The following is a 23,209-nucleotide window of genomic DNA, read 5'->3' as shown; positions in this document are numbered from 1 at the left end:
ATTTGGATGAATCCATTAAGAAACATGGTTGTTTTTCAGAGCTGTTATCTATTTACAATGGTATAGAGGCCAAGGCAGATAAACATCGGGCCACTATTGTTACAAGAAAACAACATAAGCTTACAAGGGACATTAGAACATACGGTTCCAATGAAGCTTATATAAGTACTGTGGATTCTCACAAAACCACTGAGGTTTTCCCTCGTACTATTTCTAATGTTTCAGAAATAGTGAACAGTGTAACAGATGGGTTTAGACAGTCCAATGAGGAGTCTGTTGTGGGTAACCCTCCGGGCCCAGAATTGGATTCGGAGGTTGTAAGAGATAAGGGACAACAATCAAACACTGATAATGATTCTAATAGGACTGGTGCTGCTACAAATGTAGGGGATGTGGCTAATTCGAGTTATGCTGAGGTCGCAAGCCAAAAAACACAGCATCCATGGGACCGGATGGTGTCCCCGGCTGTGTGCTCCACAAACTCAATGAGGAATTAAACCCGCAGTTAGGACAGCTCTTTAATCTTAGCCTCACCTCAGGATATGTACCCAAGGAGTGGCGCACGGCGACTGTGGTCCCACTTCACAAGGGCGGTGCCTCCACTGACCCTGGAAATTACCATCCCATTAGCTTGACAAGCCTTATCTGCAAAGCCATGGAGAGGATCATAATGGAACTCATAAATAAAGACATAGGGAACTTGCAGACTTTGGATCCAACCCAGTTTGGCTTTGTCAAAGGCAGATCATGCCTTTTAAACTTGGTTGACTTTTCGAGACAGTCACCAAGGCCATTGATGAGGAAAGGCAGTCCATACAGCCTACCTTGACCTGGCAAAGGCCTTCGACACAATACCCACTCAGGTATCATCGAAAAACTCATCAGCTTGAATGTAAACCCATACATCACAAGATGGGTTGCAAACTGGCTAAGTGACAGAACCCACAGGGTCAGAGTTGCTGGAGCCATGTCAGACTCAAAGCCTGTCACAAGTGGTGTCCCACAGGGCTCAGTCCTGGGTCCACTCTTGTTCAGCATCTACTTTTCTGAAGTAAAAGCAAACACAGGAGGGTTATGGCTGACAAAGTTTGCAGATGACTGCAAACGGGGCCCAATAGTCGAAAACACATCTGACACAGATATCCTTCAGAAGGGCCTCACAGAAACGGATAACTGGTGCCAGAGCCATGGCCTAAAGTTAAATGCCAAGAAATGCATAGTCATACCCTTCGGGAAAAACAAGGTTACCCCTAGCTACCATATAGGTGGCAATCCACTGAGCACAGAAGAAGTCATCAGGGATCTGGGGACCCAGGTTGACAGTAGCCTTCGTTTGACACTCATGTTGCTAAAGTAGTTAGGAAAACCTTCTACATTGCCCACCTGAACATGAAGGGATTCACATCTAGATCAAGGGAGGTCATCGTCCCCTGTACTCATCACTCATTAGACCTATGATTGAGTACAATGCCCCATTCGGAATGTATCTGACCCGACACCTGCAGCAGCTGGAAAGGCCCCAAAAGTTCCTCACCAAAAGGATAAAGGGTCTCAAAATATGTCTTATGCTGCCCGACTGAAAGAACTCCAGCTCTATTCAGTGTCATACCGCTTGCTCAGAGGTGACCTGTGCCTGACATATAAGGCCATGTCAAACCCTGATTTGATGAATATGCTTCACCTCAAAAAATCTAGATCCCTCAGAACCACAAGGCGGAGACTTAAACCTTGACACGGTTATTAATAGAACGTGCTGGAGGGACAGATTCATCACCCAGAGACTCCCTATGCTGTGGAACAAAATCCCGGTACATGTGAGGCAGAGCACCTCGCTGGCCTTGTTCAAGAGGAATCTTGACCAATGGATGGGAGATCGCAGATATACCCCAGGGATTACTTCAGTGTCACTGCTTGGCAGAGGCACAGCAAAATAATAGGCATAGTTTTATTCAAACTAAAGGGGTGGCGAAAGCCAAATAACTATGGGCTAGGCTTATAAATGCACTTGGGCAGATAGCCTAGTATGAACCTATGAACCTATGAACCTATGAACACCGTCAGTCAAATGTCCCTTTTCACCAACAAAGGGTACAGGAGAAAAGGACTACAAAGTGGTTCAATTCCACTCAACAGAAGGGGAAAATGAAAGGGAAAAACAAAAGGAGGTGGTGATTCCATCTATTGTAGAAAATGATTACACATTGAATGTAATTAATTTAAGTGATATGTTTTTGTCTGATGACCTGCATAGTGTACTAACTAAAGGTTTCACCTTTATTCCATCTAACAGGGTGGAACTCAGTAGGTTGTTGGTTGACTTCAGGTTATTTTTACGTAAATTAAACTTGAAATATATTTTGAAAGACATCACTGACAGCAGTACATTCAAGAGAACGCTACCAACTAGGCCTAGCACATTCAATCCCCCTTTAATAAACACACTGCAATTTTTTCAGAGATTGTGTGAGAAAGAATTTAAAGAAATTCCGGATTTCAGTGAATTTAACAATTTAAGCATAGCTGAAAGCAATGCATTGAAAGAGTTATCACACAACCCTGAAGTCAGGGTAATGAAAGCAGATAAAGGGGGAAAGATCATTGTTATGAACACTAATGACTACAATAGAGGAGTAACAGACATGTTAAAAGATACTGTCAACTACTGTAAAGTAACTACAGAATTTGTGAAAATTAGTTTTAGGAAGATTGATGTTCTTTTATTTGACATGTTCTGTCAGGGTGAAATTGAGAAGAACGACTATGATTTTCTCCTTGTAGAACACCCAAAAATGGCCCATTTTTTTGGAATACCCAAATTACAATATGGCTTAGAAGATTTAACTTTCTGGCCAATAGTATCGGCTAAAAATTCAAAAACTGAAAATATTTCGTTTTGGCTCGATAGTATTTTAAACCCCGTAGCACAAAGAGCTGAATATTTCCTCAGGGACTCCTGGCAACTTTTGGAAATTTTAGGCAAAGTCAAAACAGTACATAAAGAAGTGAATTTTGCAACATTGGATGTTAGAAGTCTATACACATCTATTGATCAAGTGGAAGGGGTAGAGTACATGAGAAATTATTTAGTACATAATACAGAGATGGGTGGAGAGAAAGCTAATACTGTATGTTCCCTCATGGAAATTGTACTTGACAACAACTTCTTCAAATTTAATAATGTGTTTTATAAACAAACATCAGGAGTAGCGATGGGGGCTAGAGTGGCCCCAGCTTTTGCCAATATAGTAATGGCAAATTGGGAACAGAGGTTCCTGAAAAGTCATCCAAGTTTTGAAAAGGTCCAAATGTATGTCAGGTACATAGATGATTTGTTTTTCTTATGGAAAGGTGAGAAATATGAGTTCGATGAAATGATTTCTGACTTGAATAATACTACGAATTTCCTATATTTCAAACTGGGGGGTTTTGGCAGAGAAATCAATTTTTTAGACCTGCACCTATATATAGACCATACTAATGGCACAATTTCAAGTAAGATTTATAGGAAATCATGTTTCACAAACCAATATTTACACAAAGATAGCCTTCATCCCCAACACATGAAAAAGAGTGTTGTGAAGGGACAGATGATAAGGCTTAGTAGATTGACTACGGAGGACAACGTCTACCGGGATGAATTAGTTGTTCTGAGGAAGATGTTTGTTGTGAGGGGTTATAACACTAATTGGGTAAAAAAGTTGGAGAAGGAAGTAACAAAACTAAGGGAGGGTGTAGCAAAACCGATTTTGTTTGCCACTGATATATTAATAGAAACGCCAAGAATTTTAGAACATGGAAGTCAGATTTCAAGCAAAAATGGACAAGATTTTAATATGTTCTATACAGCGTTTCCACTCCCAATAGTAAATGAATTATGGGAGATTAAAAACATTATTGAAAAAAATTGGAGAATAATTCTGGGAAACAAAGATCTAGTAAGTTGTTTGTGAGTTAGACCAAAATTTACTTACAAAGCAGTTAACAACATCAAAAAGATCTTGGAAAAAGTAGATTTGTCATCACAAGTCAAGGTAAGAGAGGTTACCACTAAAAAGGGTACTTTTGCCTGCAATAATTGCAGACAATGTAGATTTATAAGCAACACGTCCTTTGTCACTTTAAAGCAAATAAAGAGAACTTTTTGGGCACGAAAGTACTTTAATTGTCACAGCGATCATGTGGTATATCTAGCTTCCTGTGTGACCTGCGAATGCTACTATGTAGGCAAAACAGTTAGAGTATTGAAACGCAGGATATATGAACATGTCCTGGCTATAAAGAACAAAGACAAAAATAATGCCCTAGCAAGACATGCGTTAACATGCAGAGAATTCAAAAAGTTTGAATTTTTCATTCTAGACCACATAGATAAGGGTATATTTGTGGGAGATGTAAATAACAGATTGGAACAGAAGGAAGCCCTTTGGCAATTAATTTTAGGGGCTGACCAATTACCAGGTCTCAATGAAGTTATCAACATAAAATGTTTTTTGTTATATAAATGATTTTCATATGTACATAATTTGAGATGTTACATATTTACAATATAAAATATTGGGAGACATAATATATTCATGTATACAATTTTTTATGATATGATCCATTAGACATATAACAGAAAACAGTTTCTTCCCTTAATACACTCTGTTATGTATAAATATCTGATGTAGTGGTTGCATGTTTCAGGTTTTTAAGAATTATGGATGATTTACACCATTAGGTAGTCCTTATGGTGTTTAGATAGTGGGCATTGGACAGGCTGACAATGGTTTTTGATAAACGAAGCATTATGTATACATTTTATATTTACATACTTGTATTATGTCATCAATTTTTAAATAGATTTTTGATACTTCAAATGAATGTTTTAATTCAAATAATACATTTTTTATACGATTTTTTAGTTAGGAATTTAGTTATTGAATATATGTTTTTCCATTTAAATATGTCTTGTCATACAGATTTAGTGTTGTAAGTAATAGCTTTTTATACACATTATATTGCAAGAGTATTTATGTAAGGTATAGTTTTACATGTTCTTATATATATTTTTATATACATTTGTACTGACATGATGAAAATTCATTGACATGATACTAATTCCTGAGGTATTGAAAAGGGATATAATGTATCAATTAATTGTATGAAAGTGTTTTTGACATCATTTCCTGTATAATTTATTTAAAAGACAAGAGTTTGGGAGGGCTCTTGTCTTTTCTGAAGAAGTTCACGTGTTAAAATAAAAGTGGATGAAAGCGCTAATTTTATATTGCCTTTATTGTGGCGTTACACGCATTTAGCTATTTTGTGTTTTGTTTATCTCAGTTATCGGTTCAAGATGTTAGGAGTGTCTCACATTCCCCTCTAGAATGGTCTCCATAATGACAACTAACTAAACACAAACATATAAGTTGACTGCTGTGAGACAAGAACCACTACTTACCTATTTACAGTTCACAGTACTTAATGCAAGTGCCATGGCACAAGTTTGATCTTCACCCCATCAGATGACACTTTATAGCAGATGACACCATCAGTGTGTGTGTGCTGAGATGAAGATGTTAGGAGGAGTGTCTCACACACTGCTCTAAAAGTATCTCCTAAACAACAGCTAACTAAACTCAGACACACACACACACACACACACACACACACACACACACACACACACACACACACACACACACACACACGCTGATTGCTGTGAAATTAGAATCCCTATCTACCAGACACAGTACGTAACGCAAGTACCATGGCACAAGTTTGATTTTTGTAGTATTAGACAACACTTTATAGCAGATGACATCATCAGTGTGCATTGAAAAATTTTTAGGAGTGTCTCACATGTTGCTCAAAAATCATCTCCACAATTACAACTAACTGAACCCAAACACACCCACACACAAGATAGCTGCTGTGAGATTAGAGCCCCTACCTACCTATCTACTGATACACAGTACTTACCTCAAGTGCCACAGCACAAGTCTGATATTTTCAGTATCACAAGACACTTTATAGCAGGTGACATCAATATTGTGTGTTGAAAACATGTTAGAAGGAGTGTCTCACACACTGCTCTAAAATTGTCCCCACAATAACAGCTAACTGAATGCAAACATACACACAAGTTCATTATTGTGAGATCAGAACCCCTACCTACAGGTCACAGTACTAAACACAAGTGCCACAGCAGAAGTCTGACTTTTATACTGTTGCTGAACACCTTATAGCAGATGACATCATCAGTGTATGCTTGGAAGATGGTGTTGGGAGGCCTGTATAAAATGGCTGTGTAGTCATGTATGATTGTAAAATGTTTTTTTCTCCATGAGACTTGATTGCTGACAGTAGGATGCAAACTCATGCTCTTCTGACTATGCACACTAAAGTTAACGACAGTGAGATTACAAAACCTACCTACTTACACAAGTTAAAGAACACACTATGTAAAATAAGCACCATGGCACAAATCTGACTTTTATACTGTTGCAGAACACTTCATAGCAGATTACATCATAAGTGTATGTTTGGAAGAAGGTGTTGCGAGGCCTGTATGAAATGGCTGTGTAGTCATGTATGACTGTTAAACTTTTTGTTCTCCATGAGACTTGATTGCTGACAGTAGGACAAAGACTCATGCTCTTCTGACTATGCACACATGTGCAATTACACATACAGATACACACACAGTTTGGCTTTGTGGTAATTGAATCCCTACCTATTTGTCCCTTCTGCAGAACACAGTACTTAAGTCTGAGTTTTCCTTGTCATAGCGGTCTTTATATAGGATGACATTATCATTATATGGTGCAGGTAACATGTACTGTTATGAGACTGGTGTACAAAGTGTGAACTTTGGATTTTCTGTTTAGGTTGCAATGTGCAGATACACTTTAAAAGACAACTTCTTAAACTATATGCAATAAGCTGTCATTAATGCATGTTGCATAGCAGAGACATATATGCACCTGTTTTTAAATATTTTGTGTACATTACACACTTTCAGTGTCTCTCTCTGACACACACACACACACACACACACACACACACACACACACACACACACACACACACACACACACACACACACACACACACACACACACACACACACACACACACACACACACACACACACACACACACACACACACACACACACACACATTTTGTGAGCAGCATGGATGCAAGTGTTGATGCCCATGTGTTCATATTGTGATGAATTGATGTCCACAGAAAGACATGTATAAGACAATCTCAGTGTCTGTTTTCAGTATAAAGATTTAAATAATGTACCAATGCAATTGTGATATTTATTTTTGTAGTGTAGTTGACATTAATCCTAGTACTGACATATCCATTTCCAAGTGCATGGGTGCAGGGCATACATGAGAATGAGTAAATATGTGTTCATAGGTTCATAGGTTGGTACTAGGCTATCGGCCCTAGGACCTATACAAGCCTAACCATAACAATTCCCTGGATATTTCTTCCCACAATATTTACTTCCCTGAAATCCCTGTCTAGCAGGGTGACTGACAGGATCCCCGGGGTGAATTTCCTATCTCCCATCCAATCAATAAGAAGTCCCTTCTCTTTGGTCTTGTTTTTACATGGAATTTGATGGGATGAAGAATAACTGGGCAATAAATGAAGTAATACATGCCAAATGGCTCTTTACATAGTGCACATCTGAGCAACAGGTTTGTGTGAATGATGGCAAAGTGTTTGTGCGTGCAAGTTTCACATTTAATGAATGCAACTTGAACTTGGGAAGAAGTTATGCATATATGCTATGGGAGAAATAGCTGACAGATACTGTAGTACACATAATGTAAATGTTGTGCCATAACTGTTATGACATTAAGAATTGTTGCTATTGCCTTCCCCATTTGTGTGCTGTTAAGCAATAACCTAACATGGGTCTCTGCTTAAATGGAAAAATAATATTATTTCTATTGGTCCGCCTTTCTTTGCATGAACACAATAGGCAGTGAGCTGCAGCCATCAGCAGTATGGACAATAATGAGTGTAAACAATTGCACTCGCTGCCTAGCTTTCCCTGGTAAACTCATGTTCATAGCACAAAGGACAATGGCCTTGAATCCATCCCAGTCTAATTTTTTTATGCATATTATCAGGATAACATATATGGATTTGCATTTTCATACATTCAACAGTCTGAATAAGTGTCAGAGTAAATGTTTTAAAGTACCCTTTACTCTGCTTTAACTCTGTATTCCTTTAGGTCAGTGAGTTTAAGCAGCACTGCACAGAGATAACTGGACTAGTGTGGATGATGACAATAACAAGTCCCTTCCGTTTGTTTTTGTTTTTACATGGATTTTGATGGGATGAAGAATAACTGGGCAATAAATGTAGTAATACATGCCAAAATGGCTCTTTACATAGTGCACCGCTGAGCAACAGGTTTGTGCGAATGATGGCAAAATGTTTGCGCATGCAACTTTCACATTTAATGAATGCAACTTGAACTTGGGAAGAAGTTATGCATATATTCTATGGAAGAAATAGCTGGCAGATACTATAGCACTCATAATGTAAATGTTGTGCCATAACATTTATGACATTAAGAATTGTTGCTATTGCCTTCCCCATTTGTGTGCAGTTAAGCAATGAGCTAACATGAGTCTCTGTTTAAATGGAAAAATAATATTATTTCTATTGGTTCACCTTCCTTTGCACAAATACACTAGGCAGTGTGGTGCGGCCATTAGCAGTTTGGACAATAATGAATGTAAAAAATTGCACTTGCTGCCTAGCTTTCCCTGTGGCAGCAGGTGTAAGAGCAGTAAACTCATGTTCATAGCACAGATGACAATCCATTCCAATCTAATTTGCATTTTTATACATTCAACAGTCTAAATAAGTGTCAGAGTAAATGTTTTAAAGTACCCTTTACTCTGCTTTAACTCTGTGTTCCTTTAGGTCAGTGAGTTTAAGTAGCACTGCACAGAGATAACTGGACTAGTGTGGATGATAGCAAAATCTCACCATTGTTTTGCCATACGACCATTGCTCAGCATTGTTGTGTGATGCCAAACAACGCACAAATACAGAGGACAAAAAATGAAGGCTTTATTCTGGGCCATTTCTGGCCATGTGTGTGGTCTGTGATCCTATTTTTGACCAGATTAAAAGTGTGAAAACGGGGTAGATAGGAAAGTGGTAAAATGGGGGGGGGGCAAGCAGGGGGAAGAACAAAATGTAAGAAATATAAGAATTTGCAGGAGGGAATTAGGAAAGAACCATAGCCATCCACTTCTTTAACAGTGTAATATGAAGATATATAAAAAATTGGATGAATTTGGATTGTCACAAGACAGATGGGTGAGAACAATGCAGTCATATTATACAGCCAATTGGACCAAATCAAGTGTGTCTAGAAGACACATATGTGAGGTGGAGAGCTATGTATGGTACAAATTTTATTTTGTGGGACAGGTGCCCAATTTTAATTGTATTTCAAAAAGAGAGGAATGCTGGGAAAGGGACATAGGTATGTCAGGATCAAGTAAGTAGGGTAGGTGAGGAAGCAGGTGCAGAGAAACAAGAAATACAGCAGGATAGTGAATGACACAAAAGGTTGGGGGACACCATGATTGGAGATAGGGAGGGAATATCAGAGGTACATACCCATCAAACATGGGGACACTGAGAATTTAGTCCTCATGCTCAGAACTGTCACTCTTCTCTTCTTCAGCTTCCTGTTGGATTGCTTGACATTTGTGTTTTCTCTGCATTCCCACAAGCAACTTCACCAGCTGGCTGAGAGTGCAGCAATACTATTTTCTATGACCTCACTCACTATGCCTGGTAGCTCCTGGCAGGTGATGCAATCCCCACCTGCACCAATACTCCCAGACAGTACTAATGCACCAGCTGCTGGGATAATGCTAACTGATGTTGAGGCCAGGTAGTGCAGGGGGTGCAGAGGCAGTATTGTCAGGTTGCATCTCAGATGTGCTGGGTGTTGGTACAGCAGTCATTGTAGGCTTGACAGACTGAACCACAGTAGTTGGCCTACCTCCTTGTGCTGGAAATAATTTTGTTTGTTTTCTGAAAATTATGACATTGGACCAGTGTGATTACACATATAAAAATAAAAAAGAAAGATATGGGGTTGGGTAAGAGAAAAAAAAATAAAAAAAAATAATTAGAACCATTATATGTCAAGTGCAATAATTTAGTATAATAAAAATATATTTTTACTTTTATGTTAGCTATACCTTGAAAAAACAAAATAGGACTGAGAATTGTTCCAAATAACCATTGCAATATGCTTATATTGCATACATGCTTTTAAATATAAAACAAATTAAGAAAACAGCATGGCATTTATGCCAATTTTGTTGAAATTAATATTAAATATTTTTATTAGCATGTATATGCTACTTGTGGGATTTGAACCCACAGCATCTGAATACATTATTACACTTGACTCCTACAATTCCCTTGAGCTACAGAATAAAGCATGCATGTTTGCATTTACACTTAAGATATGCATGCTTAATTTGCTAGTATTGTATGGAAGATCATTAATTTTCATAAAATAATGTTAATTGGTACTGCATACATACCCATTGCTTCTCTGACTCTTTCTAAGCATTCAGCATGGTCATCCCTGTTTGCTGAAGTCTCCTGAGCAGCTGAAAAATAAAGAATGAGAGAAAAAGACACATGAACGAATTATGCATACCAGTCTTGACTGTCTTCATCTTTCTACATAAGTTAATGTTGTTTTATCTGTATACTTACACAACTGTGGGATCTCAGCAGTCCTAAAGTCATGCAATGACTGGTTGAGTTGTTCTTGCTTGTGCCATTTTAGGTCATTGTAATGATGCCTGCATTGTTCCTCAGTGCATGGAATCCCAGTTGCACTATAGACAGCCTTGGCTAGACTGTTCTATGCCTCACATTTATATTGAGACCAGTATAGTCCTCTTGCAGCAGCCTACAGCTGTAGGGCTATATGGGGAGTGTAATGAATAGTCTTGACTCCTCTATACCCCATCTTTTAGCCCTGAATTGGGCACCTTACTTCCTGCTCCTGCCATGTCTGCACAGGTCATCCAACAACAGTTAAAGTGTTTTACCACCAATTTGTGATACTGTGTTTTATGGCTAGTGGGCAAGCCTGCACAACAATGCCAACTACATTTTCACGATGCTAAGCAGAGAGCAACTGACAAACAGAGAAGAAGGCAGTTGATGAAATACCTGTTAAATGACATGACTCAAGTCATAAATTGGGGGGAGTGTAAATTTTATGATGTGACACATATTTTGTGGGGCCTTACACACTGATAAAAGTAATTTGTACAATGTGGGATTCAACCAGTGTATAATGGAGAACACATATTCTTCCACATAGGTGTTATTTCCTCATTGCCACATAAGAAGTATTTGTTAGACATACTCATTAATTATATAGACACATTAATTAGTGAGTGATAGTACACTTCAAATAACCATGAATGTGTGTGACCTGCGTACATCCTGGTTTTTGCATTCTCATGTGTGATGCAGGAGCAATGTGTGACAATATACTGGAAATACATGTATTCATTTCAAGTTAGACTTCTGAGTTTGGGTCAGACCACAAAATACATTCTGTTTTACTGCTATCCTTGTGTTACGTGAGTTTTGTAGATGACTGTTAGTAAAATATGAAGTCCATCCCAGGGCAGAAAAAAATAATTACATAATTGTCAGGATACCCCCAGTTCCACATATAATTCATGTGATATCAACTGCTATACATAGGTTTTGTTATGTATAGTTATCTTTATATTATTAATTTTTATATAAATTACAGTGGAACAGCATTTATGAAATTTGGAATGTGCTGGATTAGAACCCTGGTTCACCTGTGGTGGGGATATGAACAAACACCTGGTGCCACAGGGAAAACTAGGCAATATATGTAGTTTTTACACTCATTACTGGTCAAAGTGCTGAACCCACCGCAATACCACTTAGCAAGTTTGTGTGAAGGAAGGTTAAACAAGTAACAATGTATCTATTTTTTGTCTGCAGCAATAAGCAATGTTTGTGCACAGGTCAGCAATGTGCAAACGAGACAGGCAAAGGCAAAAATACAATTTCTTTGTTAAAATACTTAATATCATTTATGCTTAAAGAAAGAATGTGAAATTTAAACCATGGTCTAACTATCTTATATCCTGTGTGCTTCAATGTCTTTACAAAGTGTGTTACACATGCAGTTAACTCAGAGATGCAATTTATGCTGTCCATATCATCCAAGCTGCTGACCACTGCACAATAGCTCTAAGCAGGATTACACTTCTTAAAGCAACTGATATTAAATTTTAAATACTGACACATTTCACTGAGTGCATGCTAAGCTGCGTGCTGTGTAACTATTAATATTAAAAAAGAAATAAAAATTTAACACATGCTAAAGAAATTTACGCAGCTCTGGATTTAAAATGTCATACTAATGATACTACAAAACACAGTGAGTATGTGATACCTCTCCTTGCCTCAGTCACAGATTTGCCAAAGGAAAGCAAAGCATGTGCATACAAGCAATTCCCATTTCATCTACAGTATTAACAGGATGTACACTTGTAAATTCTTAGTTGGTTGTACATGTTTGGCTTACATATTTAGTGCAATGAGTGATCACTACCATTTATGAATATCTTTTCACAAAGGAAGCTCTGTCTTCTCTTTGTATTGTGTTCATTCTACCCTTATCTGTACTGTAATCTCAGACCTTCAGTCTATAGTGCATTGTATATCATTCTTCTTTAACTATATGGTAAAAATACATGACAGTAAAAACATTTGTCAGCATAGGCAGGAGAGTTTGTTTACTACTGAGCAAAAAATGATAAATGTGTGCTGTTTAGCTTCCATTTAAAAGCTTGCTAAAGTTACTTCTACACTTTCTAAGTTTATCCTGAGTGACAGACCCACTGCAGGGAAGGTAGACTGAATTGCTGTTGTGTCTTCCTTCTCCCTCCCACCAATCATTCACAGTTGCAAGCCATTAGCAACTAACAGTATTGTAGAGCCTACACTATATTTACATCTACTACATGAAGTCAGAAGTTTGGTATTCAGACATTCTAATGCGTTCACACCTCATTTGCATCTTCAACATGCTCAGAGGCCTGAATCTACGCTATAAAAAGGCAACCCTGTAGCTAGGAAAGTTGAATGTGAGGAAACTGGTGTAACTGGACAACACAGAAAATTGCTATTCCTTTGAGGGTGATTTATCTGTTGTTCAGGCATGTTTGTATTATGAAAGCACATTGTAGATTTTGTAACATGTTATAAAGCAATTTATATATCTAGGAGATAATGGAACTTTTATTTGTATGGACTTCTTATACTTCACTGTTGGCATAGGCATTTTTGGCAGGCATTTAAATTTCTCAGACAGGTTGTTAACTTTCATCACAAGTATTATTGTTAAAATTGTGTTTTACAATGTTCTATGTTATTGCATAGAAATGATAATGTATGTGTCACTGGCACAGGTGTTATACTTCTGATATGGCCCAGGGCTACCTCCAGGGGAGTGCCGGGAACATTGAGAGGTGACTGTCAATCATAAATTGGCTTTTTTGTTGTAAATGTGTACACATTCTGATAATTGTGTGGAAAGCATACATACCAATTTAGTTTTGTAGTATACCTTGGTTTGTACAAACCTTTATTGGTTTGCTGTTTTGGTGTGGGGGAGTCACCTATCATTTGCATGTTACCAGAACAAAGTGTGTTTCAAGTGTTGTTTTTTTCTTGAAAATGTGTAGGCATCCTGATATTTTCAGTGGGAAACATAATAAATTACTAAAGTGGTAATGGTTTGGACAAACCTTAGTTTGTGTGTGAGAGTGAGGTGATCAACCACATAGCCTTTAGTTTTAATAACTGAAAAGTGTGTTTCCAGTGCTTAATGTTGACAAATGTGCATGTAAACAAGACTTTAGTTACGTGATATTTATGTGTTGTATCCTTGTCTGTTTTATGTCACACAGGATTATCGCATCCAAGGTTAGAAATCCATATAAATCCCCTTTCATTGTCTCTGAAAAAGAAAGTGATAATCCAGGCATTCAGGCATCATGGTTCCTTTCTGCTTGAGAGAGGATGTATGGATATGGCTGCCATAATGCAAATTTGGAACCAGTTAGTAAATAATGTTAATGCAGTAGGGGGTCACATTGGGACTTATGATCAGGTGCATCATCAGGCCACTGATATGATTTCATCAGCCCCAAGGAGAGCAGATGCACTTGTCCAAGAAAAACTGGCTATGGGGGGTGACTACCAAGCCCCCACTGATACCAAATAAATAGTTCCTGTCCACTGACAGAGATATAGACAGCTCAGTGGAAACTGCACACCAGTATGTGCTTGATGTTGGTGCTGATGTGTCTGGAAGGAAAACTGTGTCCCAGGAGCAGCTTCCAGGTAAGCTTACATATGGCAAGTTTTAGATTTGCTTGTATAGTGAAATATATAATTTGAATAATATTTTGTTGGGGAATTTTTTTTCCTGTACCTATTGATAAGTTAATAGACGTATATCCCATAGTTGTTCATTACACATGAGCTGTGGGTGGACGTATCAGCCATGTTTCAGTTACTCTTCCTACAGGACATACAGGCAGTTGTGCATTCACTGTTCCTCTGTGTTATTCCCATTGTGATGTTTAATTGCCATCCTTTCCTTGCTTCATTTCTTCCAGCACCATCCTCCCTACAAAGTGTGGAGTAATTTGCACATAGTATGTAAAAAATAGTTTTTTTTTTGCTTATTGATGACCATTCATCAGCTATATGCATTTATCTGTATGTGTGAGATGGGTGTGATGAGTGTGTGTATTGCTGTACCATCTGCGATAGTGGGACCAGAGTTTGTTATCATATAAATTGTTTTAATATTCAGTGTAGCAGTAATTTAATTCCCTGTGTCTGTTGCTTATTATCACAGACAATCCTGACAGTGGAAGTGTAGGACTCTTACCACTTGATGGTGGAGTATCTGTAGGTTCTGATTATTGATGCTGGCCAAACAACGGCACAGTCAGGGGGTGGAGAGGTTAAATCTGACACTGAGGTTGACATTTAGCCATCCCTTGGATTTTCATCAGACACAGTCAGTATACCTATGCATACCTATTCCACTGAGCCCCGGATATTGGGCATGTGGAGTGTGAGACACTTGATCAGGGTAATGTGGTTAGTGCAGCTATAGTGCCAGTTGACTCTGGTCATAGCCAAAGTGTGGGTGAGGTGCCACACTGGAGGGTTGTTGAGGGTGCTCGGCAGAGGCATGCTGTTCACCCTCCACCTGGTCCTCTTATGTCACTATGTGTCACTTGACGTATGTTTAAGGCCATCGTGGAGGCACAGACATGTTCCACTAGGGCCTCCAAGGACATGCTTAGGGTTATAGGTGCGGCACAGGCTGATGTGCATGACTGCCTCTGCTGTGTGGCCAATTCAATGGATCTGATGAAAGACATGATGGAATGGGCAGCGTTTCTGATAGAACCTCTGCTAGGAGGGGGACAGTATCCATGCAGATATAGGTCAGCAGCATCATCTGCTGTCAGTCAACATGGCTGTGCCTAATCATGCTCCTGTAATGGCACTATTTCCACTGCTTCATCAGTGGTTGAGATGTTCACACCTGAACATGGCAGGCTACTTGGTCGTGGTACTGGGCATATTCATGAGGGGAGTTCATCCTGCAGACATCATTCACATTCAGAGTAGCACCAGCACATCTGACCATGGGCATGGATGTGCCAGTGCAACTCCTGGCAGAGCCATTTCTCACCATCTGGGGTGATGATGATGAGCTGTTACCTCTGCCATGCATGGCTCACACCTGTCTGACATGCCAGTACATAGAGCTAGCACAGAACGTGGCTCTGTTACTGCAGACATGCACACACATGTTTCACCTTGAATGCCCATATAGACATACACACACATAACAGGTACATGGGTTATTCATGTAGCTTACAGCTCATTCTGCCTCGCTGGCCATTTGATAATTAGCTAAATTTCTGCCAGCCTGTTTGTCTTACTCACATGCATGCAGTACCTTTTGTGTTAGCCTTGGCCTCCTGCCCCCCCCCCAAAAAAAAACAACACCCCGTGCAAATGAATATAACAATACAACTGTGCCATCTTCTTGTTTCTATCTTTTAGATTCAGGGATACATATGTCTTTTTTCTGATGCACAGGTTGCAGAGCTGACTGAGTGCTTAATATAAATGTGTTTATGATGCTATTTTGAAAATTGTACTGCTTTCTTACAGGTTTTTGTATTGTGTATACCTTTGATGCATGAGGCCTATTATATGATAAAGAGCAGACATCTTTTGACATAAGATAATTCTGTCACATATTGATGTTATTGCTGTATAACTCACACACCTACTTAGGTACATCAACAAGTAACAGTATGCAAGGATCTGCCATTCATTTGTGTTGTTACCCATTTATTTTCCTATTCCACATTCAACATTTACCTTGATACTCTGGCAGTTACAACTGTTTCAATGTGGAATTGACTCTGTGTGATGCTAACATCACATCCACATGAGTAAGTAAAGGCTGTGAGCGTTGCCTGGCATTAAGTTTACTGTATGTATATGCATAGGATGAAAGCTGTACCCCTTAGGTGGTCGTAATATGTGCTGTCCATTACATCTTGGCCAGAGTGAGGGCATTTTGTGCATGCTTACATTTATCTACTCCCACAGTGGCTGATTCCCCCTCTGAGTCCTCAGCTGCATGTGGCTGTGGTGACCTTGACAGTGGTGATGGGATGTGTGTCCCTTCCCCATGGTGTTCCTGTTGAAGCTGTTTTTTCAGGATAATACTGTGAAGGATAGCACAGACAGTGACATTTTCAGTACAAGTACTGGGATCATACAGCAGGGCCCCCCTCTGATGGATCTAGGCACAGGAACAGTGAATTCAGAAGTCCAGACACATACACGCACTCTGTGATATTTCTTGTTTCAGCGTGTGCCTCATTATAGCATTCTTCAAGTGGGTGTGTGTGTATTTCTGATGGTGTCATTAGCCATGATTTGAGTGCATCCACTGCATCCCCTAATAAATGACTTTGTGGGGTATCCTCCCTGGAAAACCTCTGGTAGAGCTGAGAGTTGTACCAGATATGGGAATTGTGGTAATTGCTGGGGTTGCCAGCACACACATTCAAGATGATGCCCTTAATGTTACACATGACTTAGCAGTTATTGTAATGGAAGCCATTTCTGTTTATGTACACCCTTCCCTTTTCCTTAGATGGTGCTTTGATCTCAATGTGCATGCAGTCGATGGCATCAAGACTTCAGGGAACTGTGCTATGGGATAGAAATCCTGCATAGTTGTAGCTCTGTCCTGAGGGCTACAGGGAACATGTATGTAGTCACTGGCATGCCGTAATATAGCATTCAGGAATTGATGGAAGATTCTAGATGCTGATACCTGTGCCTACTCCCCCCCCCAAGCATGCCCCCTGTTGGTCTCTGGCATGTTCCTGTAGCTAATATTCTAAGTGCTACACATAACTTAGTCTCTACAGGTACTATTTCTCCTTAGTTTGCCTTTGTTCTCAGCAGAGGGTGACAGAAGTTGCAGAGTTCCTGCGATGTGTCTCTATCCACCTTGTGGCTCTCTACTATTTCCACCTCATGCAGATCATGAAAAGTTAAACGGGGTCTAAACGCCCTTCTTCTTCTTGGTTGAGATCTATCAACAGCAGCAGCAGCATAGACTTGAGCCTGTAGCACATACACCAGCAGCAGACCCTAACATTCTTTCCATGTAGTGTAGTTTCCATGGCTGTATTCCAGTAGGTTTTGGAATTTGAGTCCAAAACCTACAATGAGTGTACACAATTGCTTTATAGCCCCTCCATCTTGGATTGGTTGATTAGCATACAATTCAGCTGCTTATGCTGTAATTAGCATGCCACGCTGTTTACTGTGTTTGCGCAGCTGTACACACCATGCAGAGCTGCATACTGAATACAAATCATCGCACTACCATGTGTGCATTGTGGTGCAGTGCTCACAGGTTTTAGCAAGTCGTGTTGGCTTTATTGAATTTAGTCCGTTTTTATTGTGTGTAGAATTTTTAAGACCTTGATGTATTTAGTGGCCATTTCCTTAAAATGTGACCATGATATGTTTTTCAAATCTGTCTACTTAGAGGTAATATATAATTTAGTCAACATAAATATGGTTATTGGTGTTTCCAGGTTTATATCACATGATCAAAATGTGATATCATCGAATGCCGTAACAGTGAACTGGTAACCTCGAACGCTGAAAACTCCAAAAGCTGAGAACAGCGATTTTTTTCCTTGGGAAAAAAATTGCTGTTCAAGCACACAACACAAAACACAAAAACACTACAAACTATGGCTAATGTGGGGGGCTGTGCCCCCCACACCCCCCTACTTAAATTTACCAACTCCTAGATTGCACCACAGTGGAGGAATTAGCGAAGCTGCATAAACGGCCCACCAAATTCTTTCCCTGGGAAAGAATTCAATGTTCTGTGGCTTCACTGTTGTCAGTCTTTGAGGTTTTGGGTTCGATATTCTAACATCTGAAGTCTTGCAACTTCAATGTTATGATATAGATCCGGTGTTTCCAAGTTATTTGATGACACACTGGTGATTCCAAAAGACTTGCTCTCAGTGTAAATGACTTACCCTGGTGTAAATCTGTCCTAATTCTGAAAGTCTTGTTCTTGGTATAAGTGACTTACTTCAGTGTAAGGTCTCTGTATAAACTTAGACAGGGGGGGCCAGACTCCAAAAGACTTGCTCACGGAGTAAGTCACTCTGAGAGCAAGTGTCAAGGTACGTGATTTACTAAGTCTTTTTGAATCTGGCCCATTGTCTGGAGAAATATGCAATATAGTAGAATTTCTTTTAAGTTTGCTACTGCTATAACCTAGGGTGTTTAACTTATTTTGAAGTGAGGCCCAAAGCTGGCTAGGGTGACTACAGCTTAAAAGAATATGTTTGAAATCTGCATTGTTTGAACCACATGCATTGCATGTAGCTGGGCATTCAGGACAATAGGATGCAGCCCTTTCCTTTGGTCAGTTTTATTAGACTGATGATATTAAGCTTGCAATATATTTACCTATGAGACTGCACTGCAATGGGAAAAAGACTTGCCTTTTTCTTTAAAACTGTGCAAACTAAAAGTGCATGTGTATATTTTTGTATTTATATTTCATTGGGCATCCGCGGTGGTGCAGCAGTAGCATTGTTGCCTCACAGCAAGAGGTTCTCCCGTTCAATTCTCGGCTGGAGTGCGGGGAGTGCCTTCTGTGTGGAGTCTGCATGTCCTCCCACAGTTGGGTGGGCATTCGAAAGACATGCGTAAATGGTCGTGCCTTTATTGAAGGTTGAACATCGAGCTGACACCTCGATGTACGTGAAAATCTACTGCCAATCATTAGCGGACCAGAGTTCTGCTGTGGTGACCCGTAACCGGGAAAAGCTGAAAGACAAACAACAACAACAACATGGTCAGCCTAATGAGTTTAACTAGATAATAATTTTCCCAGGCAAATTTTTAAATGTAATCTAAATGACTTTGGCTGTAATTTTTTCCTGTTACAAAAGAAAGGAGATGAGCTTATAGTTGTTGATTTCTACTTGCAAGTTATTCATTATGAATTAGGAGAACAGTCTACATGTAACATGCTGGAGCTCAATCCCCCACTCCTGCAAAGTACCTGTTTATTATCCATGTTAAAGGAGAGACTTTGGTACTATTTACAAGACAGGTGGATTTTGGGGACAGCACATCTACTGAAGATCAAGCTCCATTTTTAATTCTGTGTAGTGATCTATACCCTTCTGCATTTGGAGGTTTGTTTAGCAAATGTTATATATGCTAAACACAGGAGAATACAAGTCATCATCAAAATTAGTCCTAATCCAACTGATAACTGCAGCTTCCTTCTGAAGCATTATATACTGAAGAATCACCTCAGACATTCCACTGGTTTGGTTGTTGTGGCATTGTTGGAGGTATTAATGCGGCTTCAGAATCTCTTACAGATCAAATTTCTGTATAAAGGTGCTGTGGAACTACTGGAGTATCCTAAACGTAGATCAACTGACTTTTGCATTTCAGATGTTTCTGAGTTCTCTCTACCAGTGCCACTAAGCCTGACATTTGTGTTGCCTATATAGTGCCCATGCAACATTCCTTTGTAACAGTGAGTGAATTTTCCTAGGGTAGACGTTTTGTTATCAACCCATGACTCTATACGTTTTCATCATTCATTCAAATGGTCTTTTCTTCAAGGTTCTAAGAGGTGTGAGATGCAATTTGTTCATCAAAATAGAAAAAAAAAAAAAAAATTTTCTGCGTGATTCAATAAACTCCATATAGGTTCCGCTCAGAGCCTACATGGAGTGTATTCGTGTACGTGCTACTGCTCATTGCGCAGCATCACGTCATGAATATTAATGATGTGTGGTATGCATAAGGAAGGTTTTGCGGCTTGGACCAGTGTTGCTGGCTGCAAAACCTGTAGACTGAGAATGTGGCTTGTACCAACCAACCTTTCGGTAAAATAAATCCAGAGAAAAACTAAACTAATGGGGGGATAAAGGGCCATAAATATGGACAGCTTTACTATATTGGTCTAATAACCCTAGAAAGTAGGTAGAATAATAGGATTTGTGTTATCATGGATGTTCTAAAGGATATAAAGTACAAAACTGAATGTATGTCATCATATAGTGACTTCAGTCTTCAGTGATTTCCCACTAAACCACACATTTTACAAGGAACAGTGCAAAAATATGATGCAAACATCTGGACATTCTGAAAAAATCAGGACAATCTCCCATTTGTTGTATTTTTTAGGCCGGTATTTGCACAATACGCCTCTTGGCATAAACATGTTTAGCAGTGCTCACCTGGTTTGCACTAACCACAGCAGCACACAAACTGTAGGAATGAGCCACTCAGGTTTTAGACAGGACCCAGACAACCATAAACGCAAGCCAGATGCATATTGTGCATTGCAAAAACACAGTAAGTGGTGTTGTGCTATTATTTACAGCGAGAACTTTACAGCAACTACTAAGATAGGAGAGATCATCTCACTAATCCTGTGGAGGCAGGTGTTAAGTGTAGGTGTGGATGCAGATGACCAAGAGTTCAAGTACAGGATGTGCAAATTTTATTTTAATGTTGTGAGATTGCAGATTATTGAAATGAAGTGCAACATACAGAACTGCTTTCTCAACCTTCTTGCAGTAATAGCTGTAAGTGTAGGAAAACAGTAGACATGGTACATTTGACTAGTACTTTTACACAAGTTCCTGTATACCAAATAATCTTCAAGTTGCAGTGCTTGCCACTGGTGTGCATCATTTAACATAGCACAAACATGGTGCCCGGCAGTGCACACTGTCGCCTACCATGTTTACATGATGTTAAACAACGTGCAACGTTTTCAAATTATGCAAAACCAAAATGTTACACTCTCAGTAAGCACGAGATGTGCAATAGGTGGGAAAACATCAGCATATAAAATGCAATTGGTGGGAAATGCTCATTATACATTGAGCTTGAACTATGGCAGGCATGTCAGGAGTTGCTGGTGAGGGTGTACACTTTCAAGCACAGAGGTGGGGTGTCTAGGAGTTCAAAGTTTTTGTTGGACTCCTAGTTAAGGAGCATGGGCCCTGGTTGTTGCAGCATGATTATTCAGGCACAGAATACAAATTTGAAGTCTGGAAGAGTATTGCTAGGGCCTTAACCAGCACTACAGGTATCCCCTTCACTGGTTAGCAAGGCAGACATCACTTTGATGACCTCTGGAGGAGGAAGTGGGATACCCTCGATCATTAGATTGGGGAATTTACTAGAGGGGACACCACACAGATGTGTAAGTATCAATTTCAGTGAGTAATTATAAGAGTTAAAAGCTGAATATAGTCAAGACTGGTATCCATAATGGTGTTCTGATCTGTTATTTCCACAGCTGCTGCAGAGCGAGCCTCGAATGTCAGGTCCCATGCCACGCATTTAGTAAGGATGTGAGAAGCATGTGGTATGTATGCATCAGAACAGTACTGTCTAAATAGTATTTTAATTAAAAGTCTCAGCTTTTCCCAGTTAGAGGTCGCCACAGTGGAACTCTGGTCCGCTAATGATTGGCAGTGGATTTGTACGGTGCCAAGTTGTCAGCCCGACGCCCAACCTTCAAAGAAGGCACACCCATTCAAGCACGCACCTACCTGCATGTCTTTAAGTGTCACTTAACCATGGGGGGGACATGCACACTCCACACAGAAGGTGCTCCAGCTGAGAATAGAACGGTAGAACCTCTTGCTGTGCGGCGACAATGCTAACTGCTGTACCACCGCGGCATAAATAGTATTTTAATTAATAACAATAATTCGTATAGTAATTTTATAGCATTAAAAGTTAAGGACCGCTTAGTTGGTATTTAATACATTTCTATTAAACTGAGCATGCATGTCTCAACTGTAAAAGAAACTATGCATGCCTTAGTCTGTAGCACAAAGCAGTGGTGCCATATTCTCAAATAACAGTGAGCTTGCATCTCTAAACTGTAAAGGAAAGTATGCATGCATTAGTCTGTAGATCAGAATAGCAACACAGTGTTTGAGAGTAGCCATCAGTTGTGGGTTCAAAAAACACACTTCCCAAAATATACAGTATTTTTAGGCTTTCATCATTATTGGAATGTAACACTATACCTCTATACCAGTGGCAGAAATGGCCTTCTGTAAACTGTAATCAGTATAATTGGAACACACATATCTGCAGAATATGCACACATCAAGGACTGGTGTCTGCAATCTGTACTACAGTGTGTCTCTGTTATGAAATGGGTAGTCTGAAAGGTAAGGAAGAAACTTGTTAGGAGTTTGAAGTGTTAAAGTAAAGGTAACAGAATAGAATCATATAATTTTATCCATGCTTTGTATGTCACATATGACGTTACTAATGTTCTCCCCTTTTTTCTCTCACCCCAACCCTTTTCTCTCATTTTTTTTAAATTTTTTGTTTTACCATATAGCAGTGGAGTTGGCCTGTCCCATGAGATTCACCTGCCCCCACTCCACCAGCTACAGTACCACTACCCAGCACGTCTGGT

At 39.4% G+C, this 23,209-nt stretch overlaps 1 protein-coding gene across 3 annotated transcripts in view; it reads right to left on the bottom strand.

The window, feature by feature from the left end:
- Positions 1-23,209, bottom strand: part of LOC122799134 (psychosine receptor-like) — a 408,485-nt gene that overhangs the window by 63,566 nt on the left and 321,710 nt on the right. For 2 of the 3 annotated variants that reach the window (XM_044068041.1, XM_044068033.1), the window contains one exon: positions 10,602-10,670. The exons of the other annotated variant lie outside the window; for it this stretch is intronic. The gene's annotated coding sequence lies outside the window, so the exon portion shown is untranslated. The remainder of the gene's footprint in view (positions 1-10,601; positions 10,671-23,209) is intronic. 3 annotated transcript variants of the gene reach the window in all.

The sequence above is a fragment of the Protopterus annectens genome, chromosome 1.part0, assembly GCF_019279795.1.
Source record: "Protopterus annectens isolate FY-2018-M chromosome 1.part0, PAN1.0, whole genome shotgun sequence".
Lineage (NCBI taxonomy): Eukaryota > Metazoa > Chordata > Ceratodontiformes > Protopteridae > Protopterus > Protopterus annectens.
Note: the sequence above shows the minus strand (reverse complement) of the source record. Positions and strands in the feature narration are given on the sequence as shown.